General features: G+C 37.1%; 1 pseudogene; it reads right to left on the reverse strand.

The window, feature by feature from the left end:
* Nucleotides 1–13,197: 13,197 nt before the first annotated feature.
* Nucleotides 13,198–14,063, reverse strand: LOC149147576 (early light-induced protein 1, chloroplastic pseudogene; annotated as a pseudogene).
* Between the last annotated feature and the right edge of the window lie 796 nt (nt 14,064–14,859).

Below are 14,859 nucleotides of genomic sequence, written 5' to 3' on the forward strand. Positions count from 1 at the left end.
GATCCTGCTAAAATAGAGGCTATTGTGAATTGGCCCACTCCCAAATCCATAACAGAGGTAAGAAGTTTTTTTGGTGCAGCTCAATATTGGAGGAAGTTCATCTCTAACTTCTCCTCTATATCAGCTCCTATGCATGCAGTGACAAGTGTGAAGCATGCTTTCCAATGGGGAGGCAAGCAACAAAAAGCTTTCGAATCTTTGAAAGAGAAGATTAGTTCAGCTCCGGTCTTTGCATTACCAGATTTGAGACAACCATTTGAGATACAAACTGATGCTAGTGATTATGCCATGGGTGCAGTTCTTCTACAGCATGGTAAGCCTATTGCTTTTCATTTTGAAACTTTTCATGGTGTTGTTGTAAATTATCCTACATATGATAAGGAGTTGTATGCATTGGTACAAAGCGTCAAAAAGTGGAAACACTATTTGATGGGAAAAGAAACTATTATACATACCGACCATCAGCCCTTACAGTACTTGCAATCACAAAGCAAGTTACAACAGTCATGACACTTCAGATCGATGGGCTTCTTGCAACAGTTCCATTTTGTAATAAGGTACAAGAAACGTACTTTGAATAAGGTTGCTAATATGCTTTCAAGGCCTATTATTGGTGCTGTTACTTTACTTAAGAATGATTCCATTGTACATGACAGTTACATAAAACAATATGCATTTGATGATGACTTTAAAGATGTGTATGCTAACTTGAGTAAAGGGAATCATGTAGAGGAAAATGACTATCACAAGCATAGGAATTTGCTGTTTCATTTGGGCAAGTTGTGTATACCACAGGGGGAGAGAACAAATTTCATAAGAGAAGCTCATTCTTCTCTTATTGCTGGCCATTTTGGGGTAAGCAAAACAGTTGCACATCTACAGAGGTATTGTTATTGGCCTCGCATGGTAGATTCTGTTTCAAGGTTCATAAGAGGATGTTCATTATGTGCTACAAGCAAGCCTAGTAATGGGAAGCTTGGTTTGTATACTCCTTTTCCGGTACCTTCTAGACCATGGGAGAGAATTTCTATGGATTTTGTAGGAGGTTTGCCAAAATCTAGAAAGCAACATGATTATTTATATGTAGTAGTTGATCGTTTCAGCAAAATGTGTATACTTATGCCTTGTAAGAAAACTATAACTGCTGAACAAACTACTGAATTATTTTTTCATCATGTATGGATTCACTTTGGCTTGCCTACTTCCATTATTAGTGACAGGGATTCCAGATTTGTGTGGAATTTTTGGTCCAACCTATGGGAGATGATGGACACAAAGTTGAAGAAAAGTACTGCTTTCCATCCGCAAACAGATGGACAAACAGAAGTTGTGAACAAAACCATTGTGCACCTCTTGAGAGGATATTGCAGCAAGCATCCCAAGCTTTGGGATGAACATTTGCACTACATACAGGATGCTTACAACTGTGCCAAGCACTCTTCCACAAACACCTCACCATTTGAATCTTGTTTTGGTTACTTGCCAAAATCACCTCTTGATTTCATTCTTGAGAAAGATGTCGATATTGAGGGACATAATGATATTGACAAAGCTCATTCATTCATTGAAAGAATTCAGCAAATACATCAGCAAATTCAAGAACAACTTGAGAAGAGTCAAGGCAAGTACAAGGAAAGACACGACAAGCATAGAGTCGATCACAAGTTTCAAGAAGGGGATGAGGTATGGCTGTACATTAGTAAGGAAAGGATGCAAGGAGAAGGTAAAAAGCTGAAGCCTATTCGTTATGGTCCATTCAAAATCCTCAAGAAGGTTGGAAATAATGCTTTTCAATTAGATTTGCCTTCCTACATGCAAATGTATTCTGTTGTCAATGTGGAGAACTTACGTTTGTATGAACCTCCTTTGATTGCTGATCATGAAAGTGTTATTCAACTGCCATCTATAGAAGATTTCTCACCAGAATTCTTAGATGAGCTGAAAGAAGATACAATCCTTGACAAAAGGACACACACTTCAAGGAGGGGCAGTGTAGATTATGTTCGGGTTGGTTTCAAAGGCAGCAAACTGAACAAGGCAAAGTGGATGGAGGTGGATAGAGTGAGGGAGCTGTACCCTCACCTCTTTAATAGGTAGTTGAAGGCTTTTTGGGTCCAAAAGCTTCCTAATGGGGAGGCATGATAAGGTCTCATGTCCTAAGTGTCGTAAAATGCTCAAAATTTAAAATGCTTAGAACTAGTTCAAAGTTGAACGACTGAAAAGTGCTCATCCTCATGATTCCAGTGCCACAAACGGTTTGAAAAACGGTCACTGTATGAGAAAGTTATGGCAAAAAGAAGAATTTCTCAGTAACATTGAAATTTTTGAATTTTTCAAAAAAAATAGAAAAAGAATATTCCACAGAATATTCCTTGGAATATTCCTTTTGGGCAGCGAATCAAAAGCTGCCACGTGGCAGGCCCGGAGGGCACCACGTGGCCCTGGGTGACGTAAGCAACGGTATAAGCATATGCGTTTAAAAGTTTTTGGTCGACTTATGGTTTGAATCCACGACCTGTCTTGTAACATTTCAACGCCATACCAACGCACCACAGGGGTCACCATTGTTATATGTTTGGTGGAAATTATTTATAAATTTTAAATTTGGTTTGGGTGGGAAATGAAAGGGGCCAACCCCCATACCATGTGAAAATTTCATTTGTTTTCTTTCTGCAAGACATGGACATCTTTTAAGCATGTATATATTTGAATTGAATACCTTGCAAACCATTTACAAGTAGTTTCAAATTCAGATCAAGTTGGTATCAGAGCTATGTTGTTGTTTCTTTATATCAAAAACAGTCAAATAAGCTATAGACAGAGCCTGAAACGAGCCAGGAAGCCTTCGAAATGCTCTTGTTATACAATTGCAAAGTAGATAAATGCTCTTTCAGTCAATCTCTGGTGTAGTTCTCTTTTGATTGTTTTTGTGCAAAGATCTTCTAACTGTCTTGTAAGTATTGATGTTTACCAGGTTGAAACTTAAGAGGGGAAGGACAGTTGACTAGTGAACGAGAGAATCCTCAATGAAGGAAGGCCAGAGAGCCATCACCTCCACCTTCAATTTCACCCTTAAGAGTCTCAGCAGAAGCTTCAAGAATGTCTGCACATGAAGGAGAAATTCCTGCAGACATGGATCCAAAAGAAGAAGAAAGAGTCTTCTGAAAGGCTTTCTTGGACCTCACTGAAATGGTGAGGATATTGTACCAAGAAAGAAATGAGAAATTGGCTAGAGAAGGGTCCAAACATCCACATGAAGGAGAGGGCTCTTCAGGAGGTAAGAAGGATGATGATCATTCCAAGAAAGGACATGGAGGTAATGGTGATCCACCACCCCCATCGTCACCTTCTTCCTCTTCATCCTCGTCTTCTTCTTCTGTGCATAAGCATAGATCCTCTGGAAAAGGTCCTTTTTTGAAGCTTGATGTAAAATTCGAATTACCTATGTTTAATGGTGAAGTGAATGCAGAAAAGCTTGACAACTGGATTAGGAAGTTGGAAGTTTACTTGAGGATCCAGAATATGCATGATGATGCCACAAAGATTCAGTTGGCTTCTTTGAGAATGGATGGAGCAGCATTGGTCTGGTGGGAGGCCAAGACTAAAGAGGAGATCAAGAAATTTGGTAAGGTTACCTTAACATGGCCTGAATTTCTGTTAGCCATTAAAAAACAGTTTTATCCTCTTGCTCACATGCAGAAAGCCATTATGAACTGGCAAAAGTTCAGACAACTTAACGGTTAGAGTGTCCAAGACTACACCCAAGAATTCAGGAGAAGAGCTCTCTTATTAGGGGTAGATTTACAGACCCAGGAAACCTTTCTGAAATACATTGGTGGCTTGCATAGCTACCTTAGACACACCATCTTGATGTTTAACCCTACTAGCTTGGATGAGGTTTGTGTCCAAGCTACACATTTAGAGGCAAGGGGCAAAAACACATTTGAAGAGGGTAGAAACAAGCCCCCCAAGGTGAAAAACAAAGAGAAAACCTCCAAGGGAAAGGGAAAAAAGAATGCATCTGTCAAACAGGAGAGTGAGAAAATGATCTGTAAACATTGTTCTAAACCAGGCCATGAGGAGAAAAACTGCTAGAAATTACATCCTGAAAAAAGACCTCAATCTAACAAATCCAAAGGGAAACAAAAAACTGCTGATTTAGGGGATGATTCAGGTGATGAAACCAAAATTGCAGCTATGGGTTTGAAAAACTTGAAGGGAAAAGAAATTGAAACTCAAGCTAGCCATAGTACCTCAAACTATCATGTACAAGCTCCTAATGAGGAAGAAAGAATTGAATTGTTTCATGTGAGGGTGATTTCAAAACATACTAAAATTGACACACTTTTTGATAGTGGGTCACAAGCAAACCTTATATCAGAGGACTTGGTCAAGTAGCTTAAACTTGAGACTGTTCCACATCCGAAGCCATATCCACTTGGATGGATTTGCAAGGATGCAAATTTACAAGTTTCAGGAAAGTGCACATTGCGCTTTGCAATTACTGCACATTTTATTGACATAGTTGAACTTGATGTGGTACCTTTTGATATAGCAGGAATTATTTTGGGAAGTCCTTACTTGTTTGACAGGAAAGCTATCTTTCATCGCCATGAAAACAAATATCATCTTTTCAAAGAAAGCAAGGAGTTCATTGTTAGAGCTCATCGCAAGAAGACAAATATAGCGATGGTGAATGCACGACAGGTAAAAAGGCTAGTCAATTCAAGTAAGAATTTTTTTCTTCTTATGATTAAGCCCAAGGTTGATGTGAATCATGAGTCATTTGACAATTGTGATCCAAAACTTAAATCAGATCTATATGATGTAGTTGATGCATATCATGAGATATTTCAGGAGCCAACAGGTTTGCCTCCTAAGAGGGAGATTCAACATGAAATCCATTTGCATCCAGATTGTCCTCTTCCAAACATAGGCATGTACCGCATATCTATTATGGAGAATGCTGAAATAAAGAAGCAAATCAAGGACTTGTTGGACAAGGGTTTCATAAGGCCAAGTACTTCGCCATGTGGGTCACCGCTTGTACTGATTCGAAAGAAAGATGGCACTTGGCGTATGTGTGTTGATTTCAAGGCCTTGAACAAGATAACAGTAAAGAATCGTTACCCACTCCCAAGGATAGATGATTTGCTAGACCAGCTGAAAGATGCTCGATATTTCACTAAGATAGACTTGCGCAGTGGATATCATCAAGTAAGAATTGAAGAAAGTGACATTTGGAAGACAACCTTTAAAACCAAAGAAGGACTCTTTGAGTGGCTTGTGATGCCGTTTGGTTTGTGCAATGCACCTGCAACTTTCATGCGGGTAATCAATGATGTATTGCGTCCTTTTCTTGATGATTTCGTTATTGTCTACTTAGATGACATCTTAATTTTCAGCACGTCTAGAGAAGATCATGTCATGCATGTTAGGAAAGTACTTGATGTTTTGAAGAAGAATTAGTTATTTCTTAAAATGTCAAAGTGTGAATTTGGAAAGACTTCTTTGGTTTATTTGGGACATAGTAGGAGGAGGTGCTTTGAGAATTGATCTTACTAAAATAGAGGCTGTTGTGAATTGGACTACTCCCAAATCCAAAACAGAGGTAAGAAGTTTTTTGGGTGCAGCTCAATATTGGAGGAAGTTCATCTCTAACTTCTCTTCTATAGCAACTCCTATGTATGCAGTGACAAGTGTGAATCATGCTTTCCAATGGGGAGGCAAGCAGCAAAAAGCTTTCGAATCTTTGAAAGAGAAGATTAGTTCAGCTCCGGTCCTTGCATTACCAGATTTGAGACAGCCATTTGAGATACAAACCGATGCTAGTGATTATGCCATGGGTGCAGTTCTTCTACAACATGGTAAGCCTATTGCTTTTCATTCTGAAACTTTTAATGGTGTTGTTGTAAATTATCCTACATGTGATAAGGAGTTGTATGCATTGGTACAAAGAGTCAAAAAGTGGAAACACTATTTGATGGGCAAAGAAACTGTTATACATACTGACCATTAGCCCTTACAGTACTTGCAATCACAAAGCAAGTTACAACAATCACGGCACTTCAGATGGATGGGCTTCTTGCAACAGTTCCATTTGGTAATAAGGTACAAGAAAGGTACTTTGAATACGGTTGTTGATATGCTTTCAAGGCCTACTATTGGTGCTGTTACTTTACTTAAGAATGATTCCATTGTACATGATAGTTACATAGAACAATATGCATCTGATGATGACTTTAAAGATGTGTATGCTAACTTGAGTAAAGGGAATCATGTAGAGGAAAATGACTATCACATGCATAACAATTTGTTGTTTCATTTGGGCAAGTTGTGTATACCATAGGGGGAGAGAATAAATGTCATAAGAGAAGCTCATTCTTCTCTTATTGCTGGCCATTTTAGGGCAAGCAAAACAGTTGCACATCTACAGAGGTATTGCTATTGGCCTCGCATGGTAGATTTTGTTTCAAGGTTCATAAGAGGATGTTCATTATGTGCTACAAGCAAGCCTAGTAATAGGAAGCTTGGTTTGTATACTCCTTTGCCAGTACCTTCTAGACCATGGGAGAGCATTTCTATGGATTTTGTAGGAGGTTTGCCAAAATCTAGAAAGCAGCATGATTATTTATATGTAGTAGTTGATCGTTTCAACAAAATGTGTATACTTATGCCTTGTAAGAAAACTATAACTGCTGAACAAACTGCTGAATTATTTTTTCATCATGTATGGATTCACTTTGGTTTGCCTACTTCCATTATTAGTGACAGGGATTCCAGATTTGTGGGGAATTTTTGGTCCAACCTATGGGAGATGATGGACACAAAGTTGAAGAAAAGTACTGCTTTCCATCCACAAACAGATGGACAAATAGAAGTTGTGAACAGAACCATTGTGCACCTCTTGAGAGGATATTGCAACAAGCATCCCAAGCTTTGGGATGAACATTTGCACTACATACAACATGCTTACAACCGTGCCAAGTACTCTTCCACAAACACCTCACCATTTGAAGCTTGTTTTGGTTACTTGCCAAAATCAACTCTTGATTTCATTCTTGAGAAATATGTCGCCATTGAGGGACATAATGATATTGACAAAGCTCATTCATTCATTGAAATAATTCAGCAAATACATTAGCAAATTCAAGAACAGCTTGAGAAGAGTCAAGGCAAGTAGAAGGAAAGACACGACAAGCATAGAGTCGATCACAAGTTTCAAGAAGGGGATGAGGTATGGCTGTACATTAGTAAGGAAAGGATGCAAGAAGAAGGTAAAAAGCTGAAGCCTATTCGTTATGGTCCATTCAAAATCCTCAAGAAGGTTGGAAATAATGCTTTTCAATTAGATTTGCCTTCCTACATGCAAATGTATTCTGTTGTCAATGTGGAGAACTTACGTTTGTATGAACCTCCTTTGATTGTTGATCATGAAAGTGCTGTTCAGCTGCCATCTATAGAAGATTTCTCGCCAGAATTCTTAGATGAGCTGAAAGAAGATACAATCCTTGATAGAAGGACACACACTTCAAGGAGGGGCAGTGTAGATTATGTTCGGGTTGGTTTCAAAGGCAGCAAACCGAACAAGGCAAAGTGGATGCAGGTGGACAGAGTGAGGGAGTTGTACCCTCACCTCTTTAACAGGTAGTTGAAGGCTTTTTGGGTCCAAAAGCTTCCCAATGGGGAGGCGTGATCAGGTGCTCATGTCCTAAGTGTCGTAAAATGTTCAAAATTTAAAATGCTCAAAACTAGTTGAAAGTTGAAGAACTGGAAAGTGCTCATCCTCCTAATTCTGGCACCGCAAACGGTTCGAAAAGCGGTCGCTGTATGAGAAAGTTATGGCAAAAAGAAGAATTTCTCAGTAACATTGAAATTTTTGAATTTTTCAAAAAAATTAAAAAAGAATATTCCACAGAATATTCCTTGGAATATTCTAGGGAGTATTTCTTTTGGGCAGTAAATTAGAAGCTACCACATGGCAGGCCCGGAGGGCACCACGTGGCCCTGGGTGATGTCATCAACGGTATAAGCATATGCCTTTAAAAGTTTTTGGTCGACTTGTGGTTTGAACCCAAAACCTGTCTTGTAACATTTCAACGCCATACCAACACACCACAGGGGTCACCATTGTTATATGTGTGGTGGAAATTATCTATAAAGTTTAAATTTGGTTTGGGTGGGAAATGAAAGGGGCCAGCCCCCATACCATGTGACCACAGCACAAAACCATGGGCCAAACCCTTAACCGACGGGCACAAAATCCGAGGTAAACTGCCAACCGTTCATATGCATTTATTATAACTGCAGTCAAGTTGGCGGAAATTTTGGAAGAGCACCAAATTTGGGTGGACCCGCCATACTTGGCGGGCCTAACTGGCTCCAACTAAAGTTAACTGGAGTTTTTTTAGGCTAAACTAGAGGGAATCTTTAATGGGCCATAACTTTGGCTAGGAAAGGGCGGTTTTGGACGATTTTTTTTTTTTATTTTGGGTATTTCGACCTTCTGAAGCCATTGGTTTATGCCTTACAGCCATTTGAGGTCATTTGCAGAGGTTTTGGAGCCGTGAAAGTCCTAGGAGCCACTAGGGCCCAGTGTTGTGAAGACTGTATAGGGTTGCAGGTATCCATTGGAGGTGAACCAGTAGTCAATCCTGAAGGATTCAAGTGTTATGAATCCGTTTTTACCATCTATTCCACCTGTAGATGCTTCTATTCAGCTGTATATTCAATTTGAGTATTTAATTAAAACAAGGACATGCTCATTTGGGAGCCTTGGACCCAGTAGACGTAGCCCAGGACGGGTGAACTGCTTCATCAACTTCTTTTGCATCTGTGTTTGATTTATTTTGCAGAACAAATTCGTTTTAGTGTGTTAAACAGTAAAAGAAAATGAATCTGCTATACTTAAAATGGTCATGAACAGCTGAAAATTTCATTTGTTTTCTTCCTGTAAGACATGGACATCTTTTAAACATGTATATATCTGAATTGAATAGCTTGCAAACCATTTACAAGTAGTTTCAAATTCAGATAAGAGATTAGGGTTTCCTCATGGAGAAGTGGAGGTTCAATATGTGCCTAAGCTTGAGTTCTGGTGTATACAACTTATAATGATGATGTCTATTTAATAGTTATGAACTTGGGTATGGCCTGAGTGGTCACAGCAATTTGGAACAATTTATTTTCTTTAGACCTATGAGTTAAAGCATATTTTTCTTTAAACCTATACAACTTCATTTGTTTTTTCTAACCTTGAGTGTCTTTGAAATGAGGCTTCCTTCCATGTAACAAAACTATTCAGTTGCAAGGAGGTTGTAAAACCTAGAAATCGAAATTACAAATGCACCACTAATGATAGGAATATTAGGGCATGGGATATCGAAAACACGAGTTATGGATGGAACTCATATTTATTACTTATTGAGGGAGTAATACAAAAACTGCCAATTGTTTATCCAGGGATGGGAATTATAAGCAATAGAGATGGAAATCACAAGAAAATGCACCAACAGCCTGCATGAATTTGTTTTTGTTAATTATCCAAATGCTTAATGCACCTGTTAGTTATCTAGGCATGGGAATCACAAATGCACTAGGTCTTAACTTAATCCAAAATTATCATTCATTAGCTTGAATCAAGTCTCTTGTAACTCCACAATGTTTACCATCATCAAATGGAAAAAATTTCAACAAGTGATTGCAAAAACTCTAACGTATGAGTGATGAAACAGAGTGGCCTCAAGGGTTCTAAAGCCTCTGAGACCTTCACTCACTTGATTTTAATGGATTTGAGCTATTTACAAAAATTTATAATGAATTAAAGTAGTTTTAATTATGTCCCTAACAAGAACATGAGAGTCCCGCCCAACTATAAATTCATATTTACTTTGAATGGCATCTTCTCACCCGAATCACTCTCAACTTTCAATGCCCGTACTTGCTAACATAGCCATCGATTACAGGGATAAAAATAACCATAAAAGAGGCTTGTCAAGTCTTGCAGTGCATCCCTATGGGACTAGCATAAAAGCCCATAACTAAATTGTGTGGCCATATAATTGATCTGTAAAGCTTACCATTTTCCAGGAGTACAACAATTCATGACAAACGAAAAAAATTATACACAAATGCCTAGCCATTTGACATGGAAATTACAGGCACTAATACAAGTACATTTGTTCAACCAAGGTCCATGATTTTAAGCATATTTTATTCTCTTTTATGTGTACTATTCTAGTTAAAAAAAATAATTTTTGGTAGGGGTAGATGTCCCTTATACTTTCCTAAACCATGTTTTAGCTTTCTAGCCAACTAAGCAAACTCTTGATCAAATTCATACTTGGAACATTCTTGGTGATATTTGTGTTCCTTATTCTTCATTGAGGGTTTAAATTCTACCTCCTTTTGCTCAAACTTCTCTTTTTCTATTCTCATCTCATAGGAAGTGAGAGTTCCATGTAGCACCTTCATTAAAAGATACTTTAAGTTTGATATCTCTTATGTAGATGAGATCCTAGAACTGAATCTCATAGGAAGAGATATAAATACATTCTAGAAAACTACTTCATTCATGAGTTGTTCTCCAAATCCTCTAATAATATTTTCTACCTCATTAATCTAAGAAAATATTCTGGTATATTTTACTCCTTATTCATTTTTAAGCTCTCAAACCTCATTCTAATCGCTTGAGGTTTGGCTTGCTTAACTTTCTCATCTCCTTTATAACTATTCTAGAGCTTGTAGCATACTTCCTTAGTTGACTTACATTGAATTACTTTTACAAGGTCATATTGATTAAGGCCAAAGAGAATTGCACTCTTTGCCTTTTCATTGTTCCCATAAACATTTTTATCATTTTCATTTGTAGGAGGGGTTTCTCGGACAATATAATCAACTAATACAAAACTCCAAACATCTACACCTAGGGACATGCGATAGGCTTCCATACTGACTTTCCAAAATACATAATTTGTACCATCAAGTACTGGTATCTTACTTGAATAAGCATCCTGACTTTCTGGTTTAGCCAAGATGCCCTATCAATTTACCTTTTAGTGGTAAAGTTATTCCTAAAGGAACTTGTATCTGATACCAATTTTTGGGATCATGATTTATGTTACACTAGAACTCATAGGTGTTACACTAGAACTCATAGGTGTTAGTAAACATACATATTTCTAGAGCTAACAGGTCTATGAAGTTAAAATGCCTGATAATGCACACATAGAGATTAGGGTTTCCTCATGGAGAAGTGGAGGTTCAATATGTGCCTAAGCTTGAGTGCTGGTGTATACAACTTATAATGATGATGTCTATTTAATAGTTATGAATTTGGGTATGGCCTAAGTGGTCACAACAATTTGGAACAATTTATTTTCTTTAGACCTATGAATTAAAGCATATTTTTCTTTAAACCTATACAACTTCATTTGTTTTTTCTAACCCTGAGTGTCTTCAAAATGAGGCTTCCTTCCACGTAACAAAACTATTCAGTTGCAAGGAGGTTGTAAAACCTAGAAATGGAAATTACAAATGCACCACTAATGATAGGAATATTAAGGCATGGGATATCGAAAACACGAGTTATGGATGGAACTCATATTTATTATTTATTGAGGGAGTAATAAATAAACTGCCAATTGTTTATCCAGGGATGGGAATCATAAACAATAGAGATGGAAATCACAAGAAAAGGCACCAGCAGCCTGCATGAATTTGTTTTTGTTAATTATCCAAATGCTTAATGCACCTGTTAGTTATCTAGGCATGGGAATCACAAATGCACTAGGTCTTAACTTAATCCAAAATTATCATTCATTAGCTTGAATCAAGTCTCTTGTAACTCCACAATGTTTACCATCATCAAATGGAAAAAATTTCAACAAGTAATTGCAAAATATCTTACGTATGGGTGATGAAACAGAGTGGCCTCAAGGGTTCTAAAGCCTCTGAGACCTTCACTCGCTTGATTTTAATGGATTTGAGCTCTTTACAAAAATTTATAATGAATTAATGTAGTTTTAATTATATCCCTAACAAGAACATGAGAGTCCCGCCCAACTACAAATTCATATCTACTTTGAATGGCATTTTCTCACCCAAATCACTCTCAAGTTTCAATGCCCGTACTTGCTAACATAGCCATCGATTACAGGGATAAAAATAACCATAAAAGAGGCTTTTCAAGTCTTGCAGTGCATCCCTATGGGACTAGCATATAAGCCCATAACTAAATTGTGTGGCCATCTAATTGATCTGTAAAGCTTACCATTTTCCAAGAGTACAACAACTCGTGACAAACTAAAAAAATTATACACAAATGCCTAGCCATTTGACATGGAAATTACAAGCACTAATACAAGTACATTTGTTCAACCAAGGTCCATGATTTTAAGCATATTTGATTCTCTTTTATGTGTACTATTCTAGTTAAAAAAAAAAAAATTTGGTAGGGGTAATTTATTGGCTTTTTTTATTCCTTAAATTTTGCACACTATGCTTTTATGTTTTACTTTGGGTATTTTATGAATGATGTATCAAATTTGTTTTTTAATTGGGATTATATATGAAATTAAAATATCACCACATTTCATTCATATATAAATTAGAATACACTATAAGTAGATTTTATTTAGTTTTTAGAAAATAATATTAATTAATAATATAATATAAACCATAGATTTTTTAATCCATTCATTTTAATTGAGTTTAAATGATTGTTTTTAACATTGGTTATTCTATGATTTTAGTATTTTGTTAAAAATATATCAAAACTAATATATATATATATATATATATATATATATATATATATATATATATAATCTAAATATATATAGAGAGAAATATATTAAATAACTATATATAAATATGTACAACTTGATGTATAATAAAAATTTATAAAACTAAAATATTATTTTTTATAATATCTATTTAAATTTAAATATGTAAATACATATAACATACGACATATATGTACTAATACAATTTTTGCAATTTAAAAAATTCTAGTTCTTTCGCTGCACTTTTGGAATAATTACTAGTATTTTTGGAATAATTATTAATATTAGTTAGTACGGAATTTATAAATTTACTAGTACCAAATGAATAAAAGTTTGTTTGTGTTACTGATCCCTATGCTTGTTTTTATCCTTCCAAGTTAGATCAGAGTTTCTGCCAAAGATGTACTGATCAGAAATATATTTATATGATTGATTGTGAATGAACTTGTCAAATATATCACAAACTGCCAAAACAATTTGTTACAGTGCCATCTCGTGATAGCAGAGTGAATACAAGTTGGGTTCGATTACAACCTACGCTAAGAGGGGTATGAAGTTTGGTACAGAGCTGATGATGATCATGAGATGAGAGGACCTCCCTTGAGGTATTCAGTCAAGGCCAGCGCAACGAGGCCAATCATGGCAAAACGCCCATTCAACATCTCTGCCCCAGAAGACATAATTTCCTGTGATTTGCTCTCTTTGGACACTCCCTTGAACATGGGTATCAGAGAAGCAAGCGTGAAGAGAAGCGCGCTTCCAATAAATAGTGGAACTCCTCCGCTGGCCAGTTGGGCGGTGAGGTCTTTCCCGCTCGATATCTCCACCCCGACAGCTGAGACGAATCCGAGCATGGCGAGTCTCCCATTTATGGTTTCTGGGGCTGGCCCACTGAAAGCGAACACGTCCTTAAAGTTTGTGCCCACCTGCATTATTATTTATGTCAATTCAATTCAGTTCAGTGGAGTGCATGTGCATGTTAATGTAAAAATTGGCGCTTGCATAATCGCTTACCGTCTCAGGAGGGGTAGAAGTTGATCGCCTTGACTCCAGCTGTGGATCCACATGACCCAAATTAAGTTATATATACAATAACATAAAACCTTATAGAATAACATAAAACCTTCTATTCGTGGATACGGAAACAGCGACAGAATTACTAACCCCTGCCACGTATTTTACTCGAAGCTGCCTGTTGGTTGTTGACCTTTCTGCTGGCCTCCGTTGCAGGAGCGATGCTCCATTCATCGCCATTACTGATGCATTTACAGCGGCCATGATCGCAATATAATAATGAACACTATCTATGAGAGAGAATCTAATTTATATGGACTTTGAGAACAATATGAAATAACTAAAGAAGAATAGCCACTATTGATCTATTATGACACTCCAGGGCTGGTTATTGTGTTATATATAAGGATGTGGAGGCCATACGGAAAAATCTACCGTCATTCATTGAACGGTAAACGCTTAACCAAGTCGAGGTTTCTCTTCCTTGGACTATGTTTCCACGTGGTTAGATAAAAATTGGCCCTCAGTTTTGGTCTATTTTTGCTTAGGGAAACTTACCTAATTCTTATATTTTCCATCCATTTTCCATCATTTCCATCTCATTTTGATGTATTTTATGCATATTCATGTGTTTAATTTTAATTTTGCAATTTCTAGAATTTTTTATGAAAATTGAGTTTCAAGTACAATTTTGGACTGAATCGGAAATTCCCTTAATAGCTATGTGGATGACATGTTTGCGGGACACTTGGGCTCGAGTTTGATGCATGGATGGATAGCTTGGGAACTAGGACTAAGCTAACTCCCCTTGGTTCGGCCAGAACAAGCTTTATTAGGCCCGGTCAAGGCTGGTCAAACATGACTAGTCACCAGAAAATCCCTAGGAAATGGGGCAGTTTTGAGATTTTATGGGATTGACCATATTTCTTGGGACGAATTGGATGAGTTCGACTTAGATAGGTGGATATGAGTAGATATGAGTGTTAGAGATAATATAGATCAGTTTGTTCATTAAACCTCTATTTAAAGCCAAGACTTTGATGGCTTTTGTAATGGAATT

The sequence above is a fragment of the Pinus tabuliformis genome, chromosome 9 (genome assembly GCF_031772625.1).
Source record: "Pinus tabuliformis cultivar Carrire ecotype Pingquan chromosome 9, CPIR1, whole genome shotgun sequence".
Classification (NCBI taxonomy): Eukaryota; Viridiplantae; Streptophyta; class Pinopsida; order Pinales; family Pinaceae; genus Pinus; species Pinus tabuliformis.